Here is an 18,414-nt window from a genome sequence, read left to right as displayed (position 1 = left end):
TGCTATATCAGGCTCATTGCTGTCTCTTGGAAAAATGATGGTGGTCCATCATAGCTAGAAGGATCTTGCTACGGAAATGGAGATTTGCAATTTTATACACACACAGACACACACATTTTTTTGTGAAACCACTGTATTTATATCAAGAAAAAGTTTTACAATGAGAATAGTATAAAGAAAAGACTATTTTGAAAAATCAAAAGCAGTGAGAAATCACCTCCAAAGACGATACATCCAAGACATCATGATGACAAGCATCATACAAAGACTACCTTAACGATGCTCTAAAAAACTCATAAGGTTGGAGCAATGGCTGCCCCAAGGCCACCTGATTCCTTTGCTTCCAATAGGTCCATAGTGCCTAGAATCTGGTCCAATGAAAAAAGAGAGTATAGGGCCTGAACTGTAGTAAGCCTGCCAAAGATCCAGAAATATTTCCTAAAATGATGATCAGGGAAACGCAGTCGAAGACAGTGGAAAATACGGTTCAAGAGAGCTCTGGATTGAGGACAAAGCCATAAAAGATGTGGAAAAATCTCAGAAGAACTGAAACACCTCAAACAATGAGGATTTGCAATCTTGTGCTTAGCCAAAGTCACACCCACTGAAAAAATGCCCACCAAACATCTCCAAAGAAACACACACACACACACACACACATTTTTTTTTGTGGCGCTTGAAAATACATGAACTGAAGTACACACTTTTTTTTTTAGTGAAAACTTTTGATTGATTATATTACAAGAGTAGCAACCTCAAAACGAGGCAGCCAAAAGTACATCAACTGAAAATCTCAGTGTATGCTAAATATACATCATAATCTATGCAGTGCGTCTAAAAGCAATCAAAGAAGGATTGCTGTAGAGAACGCTTAAAAAAACCAAACAAAGAAAATATGGGATCACCAAAGACTTTAGAGTTCTTGTCTATCCATAAAGTCCAGAGTGCCCAATAGCGAACCCAAACAAAGAAAAGATGAAACTCTGGTCTGGGTGGATGAAAACCAAAGAGCCAGAAAGACTTCCCAAAAAGACTAGTCGGGAATCTCGCTCGCAGGCGCTAGCGAAGATCGATGAACTCACGAGAACATGGACAAAACCAGAATAAATAAGGCACAATCTCCTGAGGACTCAAGCATTTGTGGCAATGAGCAAGAGCAATGTGTCTACGGGCCAACATTTGTCCAGATGGAAAAAGCACTCGCTAGAAGAAAACCTGCACACACTTTTTAAAATTTTTTTTGGGAAAAACCTGCGCGCGCACGCACACTTTTTTTTTTTTGGGTGAAAATATTGTTGCTTTTTTATTACAAGATGAGCATCCCAAAGCAGGATATGCTCAAAATACATCAAGCAAAGATGTCAATATATGACAAATATACATCCTGATCTGGAGACCCTGTTTGCAAACAATCATAAAACGATTGTTGCAAAGAGTGCTTGAAGAAAGAGTAAGCTGAGAAAGTCGGGTCACAAAAAACTCTATGATTTCTATCCTTCCACAGCGTCCAAAGTGCCCAATATCGAACCCATGAATCAAGGCAGTAGAAAATGGACAACCAGGTATTTTACCTTGAAACTTGCCAAGTACTACGTCCCATGTATCAACAAGCTAATGCCCAATGGAGGAAAAGAGAATACTGTGACAAAGAAGCTGAGAATCTGCCAAACATCCAGAAAAACCTCGAGAACCTGTGTGCAGGAAATCTGAGAGATAAAAAATAGGAGATCTTGTCCAGAAGGTCTCTAGAATATGAACAGAACCACAATAAATGCGAAATACTCTCAGGAGTAAGATGACATCTTGGACAAAGAGGAGAGGCAATCCTTCTTTGAGCCAATTTCACTCCCACTGGAAAAATACCAACAATACATCTCCAGAGAAAGAGTCTCTGCTTCAATGGCATTTTCAACTTCCATATCAATTTCAATTTTCCTTTCCAACAGTTAAAGACTTATTCAGATGCCAAAGAGAATTGGCATGATGCGCAATCCATGGAGGAGGTAATATCAATCGATAAGCTGTATGGAAGTCAATAGATGCAAAGGCTGAGAGGATAATCGTGGACTTGAAGACTGAAGATGCCAATCTTGAAGCCTGTCTCTTACTTCCAATGTTGGAATTGGAACCAAAGGGAGTAAGAGATCTACAATAGCTTTCCATATGGGTTTATGATGCATCCCAAGATTGTAGTGTTGGCATGCTGTCGGAAAAGAGAGAATATGCCCCTGAGTATCTACCACATCATCAATGAACCGGATGCCCAACTTCATGAGATTGTAAGCTATGATTGGTTGTTGTACAGCAAGAGGAGAGTAAAAAACAGCACTCCAATGAAGGCTTTCCATTCGAAGCGAGGAAGCTATAGAAGCAAGATGGGGAGACCATTTGATGCGAGAGAGCACTTTCTTCCAATCCTGAATCAAGGCAGTAGAAAATGGACAACCAGGGATTTTACCTTGAAACTTGCCAAGTACTACTTCCGATGGATCAACTAGCCAATGTCCATAAGCATTTGTGCGCATCTGACCACACAAAAATGCCAACATGATAGACCAAGGCTGCTCTTGCTGAAAAAAGGTCTTGAGCATAGTGATCTTTCTTGCCAACACATGAAATTTGATGTTTATAATTTTCAAACCACCATGCATTCTTGGTGAGCAAAGTAGGTCCATTTTGAGTAACCTTAAAGCTTTTTTATGAAGCTTAGTTTTTCAAAATATCTCCATGGCTTGAGATATAAAAGAAGAGAGATCTCGAGATGACCAATGTAATAAAGGAAGGTAAAACTGGACATAAGCTAGAACAATGGAATGGACAATTCGAAGCCGAACATGCAATGGCGAAGTGGAGATCTTCGAATATTCTAATTTGTCCTGAATTTTGGTCAATATCCAAGATATTTGTTGCTTATTTTTTATTTTCTAGCCAATTGGATAACCGAAATGTCTTACTATGTTTTCGGGATAAATAATTTGGCCAAAGGATAGCATGCTAGTTGCAATGCTTGAGAGGCAAGAGTTTTGATTTCTGAAAATTAATTTTTAGCCCAGCTGCCAACCCAAAATCAGAAAGGGTATCCATCAATAAGCGAAGGTCCAGAGGACTATTCTTTGGCATGAAGAATGAATCATCTGCATAAGCCTGTGCAATGAAGGGCCGTCAACCATGAATTTGAAGCCCCACTAACTGTCCAGTATCAACCAGATGATCCATATAAAGAAGCATCCACCTACATGACCAAAACATCTTAGCTGAATATTTTGCATATTCCATTGCGATGAGAGTATTGGAGATATTATCATGTATATTCCTTCTTGGAACAAAACCATATTGCTTGGGATGAAGTCTATCATGAAAGATATCCTTTATCCGATGAACCAACATTTTAGCAATAAGTTTATATATAACAGGCATCAAAGTGATGGGCCTCCAGTCATCCATAGTCTTGTGTGTGAGAGAGCTCCAGCTATGGCGACGATACCAGCCCCTAGCCGTCCCTGCTGGTGATCCCGACCTGTCCCTACTGCTGCCTACGGTCCGTTCTTCCTCCTGCGCTTGCTCGTTGTTATCAGACACTTTTGTAGAGCTCCCGTCTGGTCTCTTTTCCACTTCGTTTCAGCCTCCTGAAGCTCCCCGTTTGTGTGTGTGTGTTCCCTGCAGCTCTCTGTTTGTGTGTCTGTGAGCAAGACAATCTGCTCCACGTTTCGTTTGGACTGTGTGCAGCCTGTTCGCGGCCGTTAGCTCTGCTCGTTGAAAATTCGTCACCTGTTCGCCATCCTGTGTGCCCTCTCAAGCCACCAAGCACCTCGCTACGGGTTTCCTCTCAGATTCTGTCCACCCTTCCAGTGTGTTGGATTAGCTAGTTGTGCGTAAGGCAGTATCCCTGCAAGTTTTCTGTCGCAACAGGTTCGTCCTCTTGTGCGTAAGGCAGTATTCCAGCAAACTTTCTGTCGCAACAGGTCTCGTGCCCTTCTATCCAAATTCTGTGCCCCGCTGATATAGAGTTGCCGCCGTTTTTCTGATTTGACTCTTCCTACTGAATCGACTAGCTTCAATGGCAGAAACAAATAAGTATTATGTCAAGAGAGCGCTCTCTCCAAAACCTAAAAGACAATCAAGGGAGACTCTGTCCCCCATAGCTCCTTCATTTGAAGATGCTTCCTATGTGTTTGACATGTTGAATGAGGAATTTCAACAAAGTAGAAGAGAATGGATGCTACCTGCTCCGGAACTCACTTACAAAATGAAGTTGCCTTCTCTTGTGCATCCTTTGAAGAAGCTCTCTCAAACTGCAGTCATCATCTTTTTCCCAGGCAAAATACCCTCGGCTAATGATGTGGGACAATGGGTGAATTCCCTCCTAGGTGGATGCTATGTGGAAGGAGTCTATTTTGCCTCCCGAGGATTTTATGAAGTTCATCTCTTGGATGCCTTGACAAAACAAAAGATGCTGGAAATGTCTCCTTTATTTTTTGGTCGTCAAATGGTGCACATCATGCCTTGGTCTCCTAATAAGGACTATCAGAATCTCATCAAGCATCATTGCCCTGTATGGGTTGAAGTGGTTGATTTTTCAGATTACATGAGAACAGAGCTTCCTGGCTTACTGATGACATTGGGACAAGTGATCTGTCCCCCTCGTCCCACAGGTAATAAAAATCTTTTTTGCATCTTATGGGATACTGATAGACCAAGCCCTCCTTCTATTGCAGTTGAGATTGAGGGTGTTAATTTCGGAAAGAAATATTTCACTTTGAAATGGGGCATTTTTGCTGGAGCTTGTTTCTCTTGTCACAAGTTTGGGCACCTAGCTTCTGAGTGTCCCTCTATCCTTCATCCGCCTCCTCCAGCTGCCATTCCCCCGCCATCTTATAAAGGAGGTCAGAAGACATATGTGGAAAAGACTGAAGCCAAAGGAGCAAATCCTTCAGTTCATACAGGGAGCCAAGCCAATTCAGCTCAAAACAAGGATAAAGGAAAAAGCAAGCTAGTGGAAAATAATTCATCTAGGCTGTGCATTCTAGCCAGACATGATTTGCAGCCCTGGGTGGCATATAATGATCTTTGTGGCCGATGGATGATTATCCAATGCATGATCAATGGAGAGATTTTTGAAATTGGTTCCTTGTATGCCTCTCAAACTTCAGCTTCTAGAGCTCGAATGTGGGACTCCATAAAGCAATATCCTTGGTAGACAAATGCTATACTTTGTGGTGACTTTAATAGTTCTCCTCACTGGCAAGACAATACCACACATAAATCCCATATGCTGCCCTCTGAAATTCAGCAATGGGAACATATGATTTCATCACTTCGTACCGCAGATTTATGGACAGCAACTCACCCTTCAGTTTTGGGATTTACATATCATCATAATGCTTTTACAGAATATTGGGCCAGGCTTGATAGATGGTATCTTATTCATGCTCAGCAATATGATGATTATACATGTCAAATGTGGACTGACTATTCTCAACAACTATCTGATCACACTCCACTTTGGCTGACCTTTTCATTTGGCATGCCTCTAGATGACATGCAGCTCTCTTCAGTCAAACACTTACAGGTCAATCAATTATATCTTTCTCATGAAAAATTCCAGCAAATGATTAGATTGGCTTGTAGGCCATTGTTATCTCATGCTCAGGAGGATGCGGACTTTGCTTGGAACTCTTTTGTGCATCATATTCAAAATGTCATCAAGGAATATGGAAGATGTTACATGGCAGAAACCAGGCAGCATATCCAGTGGGCAAAATCATACAAGTAGTCCTTGGTACAGATTAGCCATCAAAGGTCTCTTTCTGCTTCTGAGCAGAGTTCATTGTCTTGTGCTTCTTCCATAATTGATGCTAATGATAAACGCAAGCTTTCCAAATGGCAGACAAGGGCTAGAGTTAAGCCTATGCTAGATAAGGGTTGTTCCTCAAAATCTTTCTTTTGAAATTTACATGCATATAGACAAAGTCAATCTATCATGAGAGTCAGGAAACCCGATGGTCTTTGGACCTAGACTTTATCTCAGCTAGAAAAACAATGTCTGGATCATTTTCAGCTTCTTTTTTCTCAGCCATCTTCTTCTACTCCTGAGGTTGAATTGGCTTGGAGTAGATTTATTGAGCTTGTTTCTCCTATTGTTTCTTTGCAAAAAGCTTCAATGCTGGAAATGTCTTTTTCACATATTGAATTGGATGAAGCCCTCAAACATTTGGGTAAACATAAATCCCTTGGCTGGGATGGTTTGACGGTTGAATTTTTTGTAGCTTTCTGGGCTGAATTGAAGGGTCCAATCTTGAAGCTCATTAATGTAGCCTGGCAGCATCAACATCTTCCTTCAGCTTGGAAGCATGGTCAGGTTAAGCTTGTGCCCAAAAAACCTCGAAGTGCATACACTTTTTTTTTTTTTTTTGGGTGAAACCAGTAACTATAAAATTAACATGAAATCAATGTACATGACATTAGACTCCAAAAGAGAGCCTAATGAAAGAACTGAAAAACAGTGAGAAAACACTTCAAGGCTAGTAGCATCCAAGTCCCTCGCAGCATAACTATCATATAAAGATTGCTTGAGGGACATTCTGAAGAAAGCATATGCCTGAGGAAATTGTTGTCCCATCCTAAAATGCAATCTCTGTGTGCAAATAGTCCATAGTACCCAAAAACGAGCCCAGTGAAAGAAAAGGAGGAATGGAGACATCTGAGATGAGAAGCATCCAAACATCCAGAAGAGTTTCCCGAATCTGATAGAGGGAAACCAGAGCCGCAACAAATGAGAGACATGAGTGATCAATATCCGAGAGTGCGGGCAAGACCATAACAAATGGGGAACTGTCTCACGGTGATGAGAGCAACAGGGGCAGGAAGAAGAAGCAATACGACGTGCTTCCAATTTCACCCCAATGGAAAAAGCTCCCACTATACATCTCCAAAAGAAAAGCCTATGTTTCAATGGCAATTTAGCTTTCCAAATTTTCTTGAGTTTTGATTGCCACCAAGATAAAGGCCTATCCAAATTCCAAAGAGTGTTGGCATGCTTATCAATCCATGGCGGTGGAAGAAGAAATCTGTAGACCATCAAGGATGTCAAATTATGCATTGAAAGTGAACAGGTAGCAGGAGACAAGGAAGTCAGATTCCAGTCCAGTAATCTATCCTGTATAAACAGCGGAGGAACAGGAACAAATGGCTGCAACATAGTTGTAAGTATTCTCCAAAGGGGCCTATGATGCAGACCCAAGGGGAATGTCCTGCAAGCTTGTGGAAATGAAAGCACATAACCATGTTGATCCACCACATCTCCGACAAATCTTATGCCCAATTTCATAAGATTATATGCTTTAATAGGTGCCTGTAAAGCAAGAGGCGATTCAAACACCTTGCTCCAATGGATGCTTTCCAAACGAAGAGAATTACCATGATGGGAGGAGGCACCTGACCATTTAGCATAAGAGAGAATTCTCTTCCAATCATGAATAAAAGCAATAGAAACAGGACAGCCAAGAATTTTCCCTTGAAATGTAGTCATGACTGCTTCCCAGTGATTTGTAATCCAATGCCCATATGCGTGAGACTTCATGTTTCCACACATAGCTGCTAACACAATAGCCCATGGCGGTTTTTGCTGAAAAAAATCAGCAATCATAGTGCTCTTTCTTGCCAACATATGAAACTGAAGATTGAGAATATTCAGTCCCCCATGAGTCTAAGGAGAACAAACAGACTGCATGGGAAGTAGTCGCAAAGCCTTTTTATGAGATTTACTTTTCCAAAATATCTCCATAGCCTGGGACATATAGGAAGCCAAATGCTTAAAAGACCAGTGAAGAAGAGGCAAATAAAATTGCACATATGCCATAATGATAGATTATACTATCCGAAGTCGAACATGTAAAGGCTAAGTTAACAAGTGCGAGTATTCCAGCTTCTTGTTAATCTTTTGAAGCACCCATTTAAGCTGTTGTTGAGGGGTAATATTCCAGCTAATGGGATACCCTAAATGCCTCATAATGGTATGGGAAGAAATAATGTGGCGTGGCCAGAGAAGTGCATGCCAATCAGCTTCTTTCAATGCTAGAAGATTCGATTTCTGAAAGTTGATATGCAGTCCAGCAGCTATGCCAACATCATCCAATGTATGCATCAAATGAGAGAGGTCACGTTGAGAATTCCTAGGCATGAAATATGAATCATCAGCGTATGCCTGTGCAAGAAACGGCTGTGCACCTAGAATTTGCAAGCCATGAAGCTGCCCAGCATCTACAAGATGGTCCATATGCAACAATAACGGATGAGTATCAAATGTAGCATAGCAGAATTCTTAGAACTCAGAGAAAGTAGATTAGGAATACGAAAAATCACTTTCAGTAGTGCTTACAGGTGTAAACAAAATTCTAAACTGAGTAAAACAGCCTGAAACCCAATTGCAATTCAAGAACAGGCTGGAACTATACTATACCTTCTGGCTTGTCCAGGCCTTGAAAATTTGAGAATAGCACGGCTAAAGCAGTATATAAGTGAGAATTCAGCAAACTGCCAGGTTAGGAAAAAGAGAGGGCAGTTACAGATCAGAAGTAGCAAGTAGGAGCAGCCCACAATGTCAAAATTGAGCATCAGAGGAAAAATCAATCGCAATTTATCAAGAAGGTGCTTTGGGAAACTGTTTTCCAGCACCTTCTCTTGCTGTGGAAATACTGTTGCAGGGATTTAGCAGGCTCAAAACTGCTCAAGGCTTCTCTTGGAAAATTCACAATCAAGGTGGGAGCTCTTGAGATCTGAAACAGGCTCTTGGGAAGCAAGAAGACTGCAGTGGAAGAGGAGAGAGCAAGAGACGAAAGAAAGAAAGAAATATTAACGTCCACAGGAGACCTCACAGGTCTATGGGACAAAATGCACACCACAATCATCATCAGTTAGAGATTGAGAGTCTATGGGGGAGTACAACAGCTCAGTCCCAAATTATTATAGCATAACTACATTCAAGTACTATATTAAGGGTGGTCTGAATAACATCAGTTTAAGACTGAGAGTCTTTGGGGTTAGGTTTGAAATCTCTAATGAGTGCTTGCCCGTCTTGATAAACTGCCCATTTACCTTCTTTCCTTGCTTCTTTCACTTTGATAAGTTCATTTGCACTTTGTTTGAGTTGGGTCAGAAGCTCTTCAGATATCCAAATCCTAGTACCCTTGAGCTTGTTGGTTTGTCTAAGGATCGTGGTTCTTAAAATCCTGCAGAATTGCATTGCTGTAGGACTTCTTGGATTACCTCTTGTCTGCCTTCATTCTTCATTTCTGAAACTTTCTTCTCCAGGGAAGCAATACGGAGCTTTGCATCTCTGAGTTCTTGTTGTGCTGTAGCGAGACCTACTGCTGCGGGAGCTAGGCAGCGCTGTGTGGGAGAGAGAGAGAGAGAGAGAGAGAGAGAGAGAGAGTTTATTAAAGTCTTCGGAAGACCGATGGGTCTATGAGATTGTGAGAAACCTGATACAATGAGCTGTGGTAGTGGAGCTACTAAACGAGCATCCACACCAATGCAGAATGCAAAAAATGCAAAATGGCAGTACTAAGTCCTAAGTACAACATAGTCATATCCCGACTATATATATCAATCTCAGCATCATCGTTGGCATGAGGGGGGGATGAGGTGGAGAGGCAGAGCGGAGAGGCTGAGAGAGAGAGAAAGAAAGAAAGAGAGAGAGAGAGTTTATCAAAGTCTTCGAAAAACCGATGGGTCTATGAGACTATGAAAAACCTGATACAATGAGCTGTGGTAGTAGAGCTACTAAATGAGCATCCACACCAATGCAACTAGGAAGCTGAAGCGATTTGCAAGAAGCCTAGCAAAAGGCCCCAAAACCGAATTGCACTTCTCCCTATATCCTTTAATCGAAAGCTTAAAGCTCTAAAAGCTAGGGATATGAATAAAGCAAGTTAGAAAGCTGTAAAGAGTACCAAAAAACTGTTTTCTAATTTATTAGACCTCAATTTAATACTTAATAAGCTATTCAAAAATAAAATAAATTTAGTAATCGGCTTAATTTTTAATAGTTTTTCCATGACCACTCAACCCATACACACAATTAATTAACAAGCAGGCGTGGAACAAATACGATCCTAGGTTTTCTAGGTTCACAACTTGACCTAGTCGACCCAAACTAAAAACCATCTCAATGTCCCTAACTAATGTGCATGTGAGTGATCATGGTGCTAATCCTAACACTCAAAGATTATGGGTTCTAAAGATCATCAGTACGTGATCTTGATTTGCTTTCATTAAGCCAAGCATCATTGCCGAATGAAGCCATTTGAAGGTGTCAGGAATAAACCATGGGTACTATAGATCCAATGGGTGTTATGAAACCCTTGTGGATGTGTGAAGTGTCATCAGTCTTATACTATTAGCTAGAGGGTGATCCAATAAGAATAGTCAAGCGACTCGCAACTTCTCTGATTTGAAGTCCGTCCCATGCAATAGCTTCCAGCATCGTGTCACTGGATGTGACTATTATGGATATAAAGATCCATTACCATACTAAAGATGGTGTAAGATAAGGTCGTTTAAAGATAGCTGAGTAAACCGTACTGAAGATGACAAATCACACTTGAATGTGATAGTGTAACACTGACGGTGACATGGTCTCACTGAAGGTGATATCGCCCTGTACTAAAGATAGCATTCAAAATGGTATGGTCACACTAAAGGCGACATGAGCTAGATAGCATACATGGTGATCAGCCATGATGAGCTCTGAATTGTAATTAACTATGTGCACATAATTTGTAGAAGATAACCAGCCACGATGTGACGGCAGTAAACATATGGACAGAGGAAAAATAAATGATAATAGGATATTTGAAGAGTTTGGTAGAGAAAGAGTGTAGGTTTGTTACATTCCTCCATTACCAAAACGGATTGTTCTCAACTAGCAACAACTTAGGTGGGGATACTCGACTGTAAAGCTTCCTCATAAGGCTGACAAATTTGTATTTCATGCTCTCTCAGCTGCTACCTTAGAAGCCACTGTCTTGACTCATTTGAAAGACAAATCCTGCAATGTCCAATTGGGACTTCACAACACATTACTTGCAAAAAAGGCATGCTTCAACCCACTTTCATCTACAAAACATGCATGTTCACATCTCTTACACTTTAGAGCCCTCAATGAAACTTGATGATGGATTGTATAAAGCAAAGGATAACCTGATTTATACATCAGGCATCAAGCATAGACAAAATCTGCCTTCAGCATGCAATAGCTGATATTGTGATGCATCATAAAAGGAAAAACAGACGATTCAGCAATCCTATCTTCCAATCATTGTTGTAAGCTTCACTTGGGGTTTGCGCCCTCATGGTTGAGCAATACTAGGAGAACCAAAGGAGAGTCGAGAAAGAGAGTAGCCTTGGCACCCAAGAAGCCACTACCCATGAAGCAACACGGAAGGCTAGTGTCTACACCTAAGGGACTGGCAATCAAGGCTATCTTCTCTACTTGAGATAGGGTGGTCAGAGAAACATTGGCAAGCCTTAGCCAAATGGCCCGTCAATGTGCAGCTTAGGCACCATCCTAGTGGTCATGAAACCTTCAGTCTCTAGCAAAACATACCTCCAGTAACAATTTCTAGCATTCAAACACCCCATACAAGGTTAGCCTTAGCTAATCCAGAGGTACAAAACTGATTTCCATTACCTAAGGTTTAAGGTATCCTAAGTGTTCAACCCTAAGACTGCCCTAGTTGTACCAAAGGTGCCTCATGTCCTAACTATGATACATGACCCTAGGTATCTTGACCTCCTTACCACTAGCCATGTTACGTACAAATTCGGACATAATAAGCATCACCTCCTCTAGAAGGGATTCATGGTCCTCCACAATCAAGCGTGTCTTTACTTCATCATTGGTGAGTGTTGAAGCCATTTTCGTAGGATTCTCCAAATTTGTTTTGAAACATGCACCAATGGAGCACAGAATGTCTTGGTCTTCCTTGGATGGGCCCGTTGAATGGAGCATAATCAGGAACTTTGGCACATGATGCGTCGATTTCATACTATTCACAGTGCACTCATGGTATGGTGGGATGGGGAAGACCAAATATGGACAAAGGAAACATAGGGATTTGGTCAACAAAGGCTTGGGTGATCTTTGGCAAAGTAAGTAGCAACAGGAACACCGCCTTCTCATTGTTGATCACCTCTTGGATGTGATCACCATTAAGCATCAAATGGACATGGATCCAATTTGTTTTTATGGGCAATGGCCAATGTGTTTATGGGCACTTTTCCTTCTAAGGTTTTTCTCACGTAGCTAGAGTTAGTAGTTGAGTGAGTTTTAACTCACCCTAGGCTCACCCTAGGGTTTTAGCATTTTATCATGTTTATAGTCCCCCCTCTTGTATCTCATTCTTACAACTTCAATTCATATCAGCTCCTCGTTTTGAGCTTCCTCCATCTCCAAACCTCACATTTGGTATCAGAGTAGGCTGCCCCTTGGTCTCCGGCCCCTCCCCGCTCCATTCCAAGCTTAGGTGCTCAGTTCTGTTCACATCTGTCACGAAGGACTGTGATTTTACTGTAAAAACCTTCACTTTTGTCCTTGCTATACTTTCTGTACCTGTTGTACTTCGTTGTACTTGTGTCCTTGTCAGGCTGCCTCTGATTTGAAGCTGGCTGACCAGCTTTCAAGGCATTTTTGACTGACTTTTGGGGCTGTTCCTCTGCTATACATCAAGTTTTCTACTGGCTGGACTTGTTTTCCTGCAGGAAACAGCATAATATCTCTGTTTTGCTACACACAAGATTCAAAAGGATTGTGTTTTCCTTGAGCAACCATTGCTTCTTGTACACTTCAGCAAGGAGGTAATCCTTGTGATAGATAGCAAGCATAGGCTAGGCCTATTGTACTAGTAGCACTTGTTTCCCCTTGTCAAGATCAGAGATGGGATGCTAGAGATGCCCAAGCTTCGCTCATTGCCTTGTTTGCTAAGAGGTTCCTTATACTTCATATCAAGCAAGGAATGAGGCCAAAATCTCTTTTGAGAGCTTCAGATAATGTTAAGATGTTGAAGGGTGACTCAATGTTAGATCATTTGACTAAGATCCAGGATCTTGGAGAATAGCTGCTGAACATTGATGAAGTCATACTTGATATTCAGCTTCTATCTATAACTCTAAATTCTTTGCCAAAGACTTGACTTTTCATACTTCTCTAAAGCTACTAGTAGTAAGGTTCCACTTACTTTGCAGGAACTTGTGGGGCTATTGTATTGCAAGAAGAACACACAAGGAAAATATCTCTATTAAAATACCTGATGATGATCAAGCCTTGTTGGCTAAAGGCAAAAATAAGCCTCACTTTGGTGGCTCTCAGTCTAGGAGTGATTCAGCTCAGCCATCAAAGAAGAATTCAGAAAATGCAGGTCAGCCCCAAGAAAAAGCTAAATGCCCTATTGCAAGGGCACCAAATTAGTGAATGCAGAAAAGGCTAGAGAAGTTGGAATGACAGTTTCAGACTCAAATGCAACCAAGGGTAGTGGACTTTGTTACAGGAGATTGGCTTTGTTGGTTTGCAGTTATGATGCCAACTATGAGGTCACCTCACTTAGTGTGAGTGATGCCTTAGATGTTGTATGGCACTTTCATGGTGGTGCTTCAAGGCACAATACTTCCAAGAAGAGTTTTTTTGCAGATTTGCAGCCCGCTCCTATTTGCAAAAGAGTGTCTTGTGCCAACAATTCTTCATATCCTGTGAAAGGAGTTGGGAGGATTTTGTTGTCATCAGTTGATGGGACTGATTTATGCCTTCAAGATGTGCCAGGGATAAAGAATAATTTACTTGGGGTGTCTTCTAGGCTTGGCTGTCATTTTTGAATATGGTAATTGTATTGCTAGGGATAGAGAAAAAGACTATCAAATAGTCACTATATGCACTTTAAATCAGGGTTTGTACCATCTGGGCAAACATGAGAGCAATCTATTGAATGCATGTGTGGTGACATTGATTGCAGAAATGAAAAATGCAGAATGATGGCATGCAAGAGTTGGCCATATGAACTACGGCAGTTGCAGTTAACCGTGGCAGTTGCAGTTGTTGTAGACACATGGAGAGAAAGTTACAACTCATGCATAGTGATATGTGTGGTCCCGTGAGGCACCATCTAGACTTTGTCACCTTCATAGATGATTTTTGCAGAGTTTCAGGGGTCTATCCTATGAAAGAAAAATATGATGTCTTTTAGTGCTTCAAGCAGTTTATTGCTATGGCTGAGAATAAGTCTGGGTGTAAAAAGCAGACTTTGAGAATGGCCAGAGGACGGGAGTGCATGTTAAATGCCTTTGAAGAATTCTTGAAGGAAAGAGGGAATATGCATTGGTGTACAGGCCCCTTATATACCTCAACAAAATGGTGTTGTTGAGAGAATGAATAGGTCTCTGGTGGAGATGGCTAGATACATGATCAAAGGGAAGAGGTTGCTACACTGATTTTGGTTGGAGGCAATAATGTGTACAGCACATGTTTTGAACAGATGCCCCACCAAGGCCTTCAGAACTGTGACTCCCTTTGAAGCTCGGTACAACAGAAACCCAAGGTGGACTACCTTAGGGTGTTTGGTTGTGCAGCCTATGCACATATGCCTAGTCAGTTGAGAAGCGAGCTGGATGATAAGGCAATTAATTGCAATTTTTTGTTGGCTATACTAGTGAGAGAACCGTCCCTACAATCCTCAGACAAGCAGGAATTTTGTCAGTAGAGATGTGATTTTTTGCAGAAAACTCATATCACTCCATGACTGATTGATAGACAGCTGCATACAGGCACTCAGGATGTGTTTGAAGGGTTGCTTCCACTAGCAATTAAGGCAATTTAGAGCAGCCGGTAGATTATCAGATTCAGCCTGCACGTGCTGGTGCACAGAAACCTTTGGATGCTCCAGGTCAGCAGCCTATCACACATGAGTATGTGAAGGAGGTTGTCAGACAAGAGAGGGCTTCTTTATAGGAAGCTAGGACAGTCCCTAGATGGCTGTTACAGACTCTGCAATACAGCAAACTTTCAGCTCTCCTCTCCAGTAGAACAATGGCTGGCTCAAGAGGAAGAAGTTGAGCAAACTTTATTGATTCAGCTTGGATGAGTTCATTGTATTATATAGAAGAACCAAGCAGTTTTGAGGATGCTCAAGACAATGAGCATTGGATGAGGGCCATGTAGTCAAAATTGGATTCTATCATAGAAAACAATACATGGGAAGTGGTGGATTTTCCCATGGGGAAGAAAGCTATTGGGACAAAGTGAGTTTACAAGATCAAAAGAAGATCTGATGGTACCATTGAGGTACAAGGCAAGGTTGGTTAGCAAGGGCTATTCTCAGCAGAAGGGGATAGATTATGATGAAACCTTTGCCCCCCACTTGCAAAAGACTCCCATCATGTGTGTTGTTTCATTGGCTGCTCATTTTGGTTGGAACTACATCAATGGGATATAAAAACAGCCTCTCTCAATGGGAACTTGTAGGAAGAACTGTATGTGAGTCAGCCTGTTGGTTTTCAGATGCCTGGTAAGGATTATAAAGTATGCAGACTCCATAAGGCACTTTATGGGCTGAAACAAACCCCACGGGCTTGGTATGAGAAAATCCATATAGTTTTTGTCAATTAGGGTCTTCAGAGTAATCCTGCTGCTGAGGGTTATCTTTATGTTAAGAAAGACAAGGATTTGTTGATTGTATGTGAATGATATGCTGCTCACAGGCACAAATGAAGAGAAAATTGCAAAATTCAAGGATCTTGAGCTACATTTGAGATGCCTGATTTCGGTTTGTAACACTATTGTTTGGGCATTGCATAAACACATAAAGGCATTGTGCTCAAACAGTCCAAATACATTCAAGAACTTTTAAAAAGGTCCAGTTTTCAAGACTACAAGCCTATTTCAACTTCATGGATCCCAGATTGAGGCTGTCCATGCATTATGCACATGAACCTTTGGAGGATGTATATAGTCAAGTTGTTGGATGCCTTATTTATCTATGCAATACCCATCCAGATATTCAATTCATTGTATCCCAGTTGAGCAGGTACATGCACAACCAAATGACACAGCATTGGTGTGTTGTAAAGCATGTTCTCATATATTTGTAGGGTACTCAGCCTCTTGGTCTGTTCTATGCCAATGGAGGTGACTGACTTACATGCTCTTAGTGATTCAGATTGGGATAGTGATTGTGATACTGTACATAACGTTAGTGGAAATTGTTTCTTTATTGGCAGTTCATGCATTTCTTGGTTGACCAAGACAATCCACTATAGTTATTTAGGAGGGTCAGGGGCATTCTTCTAAGGTTTTTCCCCTGACCACAGTCAATCGTTGAGTTAGCATTAAGTGAGTTTTAACTCACCCTAGGCTCTTCCTAAGGTTTTATCATGTTGATAGCCCTCTTATATCTCATTCTTTCAATGTAAATTCAGCTCAGCCCTCTTATATCTCATTCTTGCAACTTAAATTCAGCTCCACTTTTGTGAGCTTTCTCCATCTCCCAACCTCACAATCTCATTGCTTCCCTGTCTCGTAAGTCTTGGAGGACCTGTTGAACCTGTTGTTTGTTCTCCAATGAAAGGGAGGTCTAGATTGTAGTGGGATTCAAGGAAACCTCCATAAGAGCTCCTTTGGCCAAACACAATAAGTTCTTGAAGGCAGTTGAGTGGTGCAATGGGTGGGGTACCCAAGGATTGTGAGTGTCAAGAAGGCCCTGTGGGGGCCTTGACCTGTAGACGGGCCAAGGAGGGCCTTGAGAAGGCCATGGACCAGGCAGAGGGCACTGCAAAGGGCTGCTAGCAGATGGGCAAACTGCAAGAAGGGTTTGAGGCCCTGAGGGTGCTTGAGGGATACCGAGTAACCCAAAAGCGGGTCTAGAAGTGTTACGCTCAAGAGAGAGGTAACATGACCTCGGAAGGGTCAGTCGGCATTTTCCTTTAAAGGATCAATGTTTGTATTATATTTGTTTGGGCTTCATGTAAATTATCAAAAAGGAATAAAGGTCAAGGTCCTTGGTGAGGGTGATATGGCACTAGACTAGGTGGATCTAAGGCTAAGGGACCTAAATGCATGAAATGTGCCAAGGGGCAAATGGTTTTAATGATATCCCAAGAGAGGGGTAAATGATGCATTAAGGAGGGAACCTAGAATGAAGACATGTGACATACTAGATCCATCTAGGGAATTTTGGGGCTTGGTGGAATTTTGTAAGCAAGAGCTTTCACGTAACAAATAGAGAGCTTACTACCACCGAGGTTGGCTGGGAGGACAATTTTTGTGCCTGTGCTGGTGATTTGATAAAAAGCTAGGAGTAAGCAGGTTTGGATGTTTCATTTGGTATCAAAGCCGGTGAAGCGACCAAACTCTGTAAGTGTTGGTTGAAGACACCAAAAGTTGAGCGGAAATTGAGAAGAGCACCAATTTGTGGATGGCGAGGTGTTTTCAGAGTGAAGATGAGAACAAGATGGTGCCAATGCAGGCATTCTGATAGAAGCAACCCAATCTGTGGTGTCTGGCGAGCGGCAAGCCATCACAAGACGAGGAAAATACTCTACTAGCATCCATGATCGCGATTCAAAAGCGGAGCAAAGATTGTTGTCAGGAGCAGGCCTTTTCTTCTGCCTTTTTTTGGATGCATGCTGATTTCTGACCTTCTTCTCCCTGCTCATGTGCGAATGAAAACAGCTCTTGTTCGCCTAACGCACGTGCGTCGGTGTTAGCCTTTGCTTTGGTTTCCGTAATGGAATTCGAAAAGCTCAAGAAGAGTTTTTGTTTCTTTGTACAGCATTGGTAGAGCTAATTGATGATTCTTCGGGGAAGCTTTCTCCCTCTCAACGAAATTGGCCAACTCATGAATTAGAGTTGTATGCTGTTGTCCATGCTCTGAAAACGTGGAGACATTATTTGTATGGGTCAGAGTTTATATTGATGTTGATCGTGATACTCTGAAACATTTTTTGTAAACAACCTGACTTGAGAGGCTGCCAAGCTAGGTGGGCAGAACTCATGCAGGAGTTTGACTTGACGATTCGGTACCGAAGAGGGAAGGATAATAAAGTTACTGATGCGTTGTCACGCATTATGCATAATATGAGTTTCACGGTATTAGAGAGTGCTCTAATGATCGAGATTAGAGAAACTCAAAAGGTGGACGAGTTCGCGTCCAGAGCCTTTGGCCTAAGGCTCATGTATTCAAACCCGAGGAGAAGGATGACCTGGCATAAAGGCCAAACTTATGCAAGATATGCCATAAGGAATGGTATGCTGAAAAGAAATGGCAAGGTAGTAGTACCTAATCAGAATGATCTCAGGCAGAGAGTCATTCGACAATGCCATGATAGCCCATGTGTGGGACATCTAGGAGTCGAGAAGACATATGATCTCAT

At 41.7% G+C, this 18,414-nt stretch overlaps 1 protein-coding gene across 4 annotated transcripts in view; it reads left to right on the top strand.

Moving 5' to 3' along the window:
- Positions 1-18,414, top strand: part of LOC147886971 (transducin family protein / WD-40 repeat family protein) — a 158,415-nt gene that overhangs the window by 136,049 nt on the left and 3,952 nt on the right. The gene's annotated exons all lie outside the window — the stretch shown is intronic.

This window comes from Dipteris shenzhenensis, chromosome 23, assembly GCF_047967505.1.
Source record: "Dipteris shenzhenensis isolate YYH24624 ecotype China chromosome 23, Dip_SZ_1.0, whole genome shotgun sequence".
Lineage (NCBI taxonomy): Eukaryota > Viridiplantae > Streptophyta > Polypodiopsida > Gleicheniales > Dipteridaceae > Dipteris > Dipteris shenzhenensis.
The sequence above is the reverse complement of the archived record's forward strand: the minus strand, read 5'-3'. Positions and strand labels throughout refer to the sequence as shown.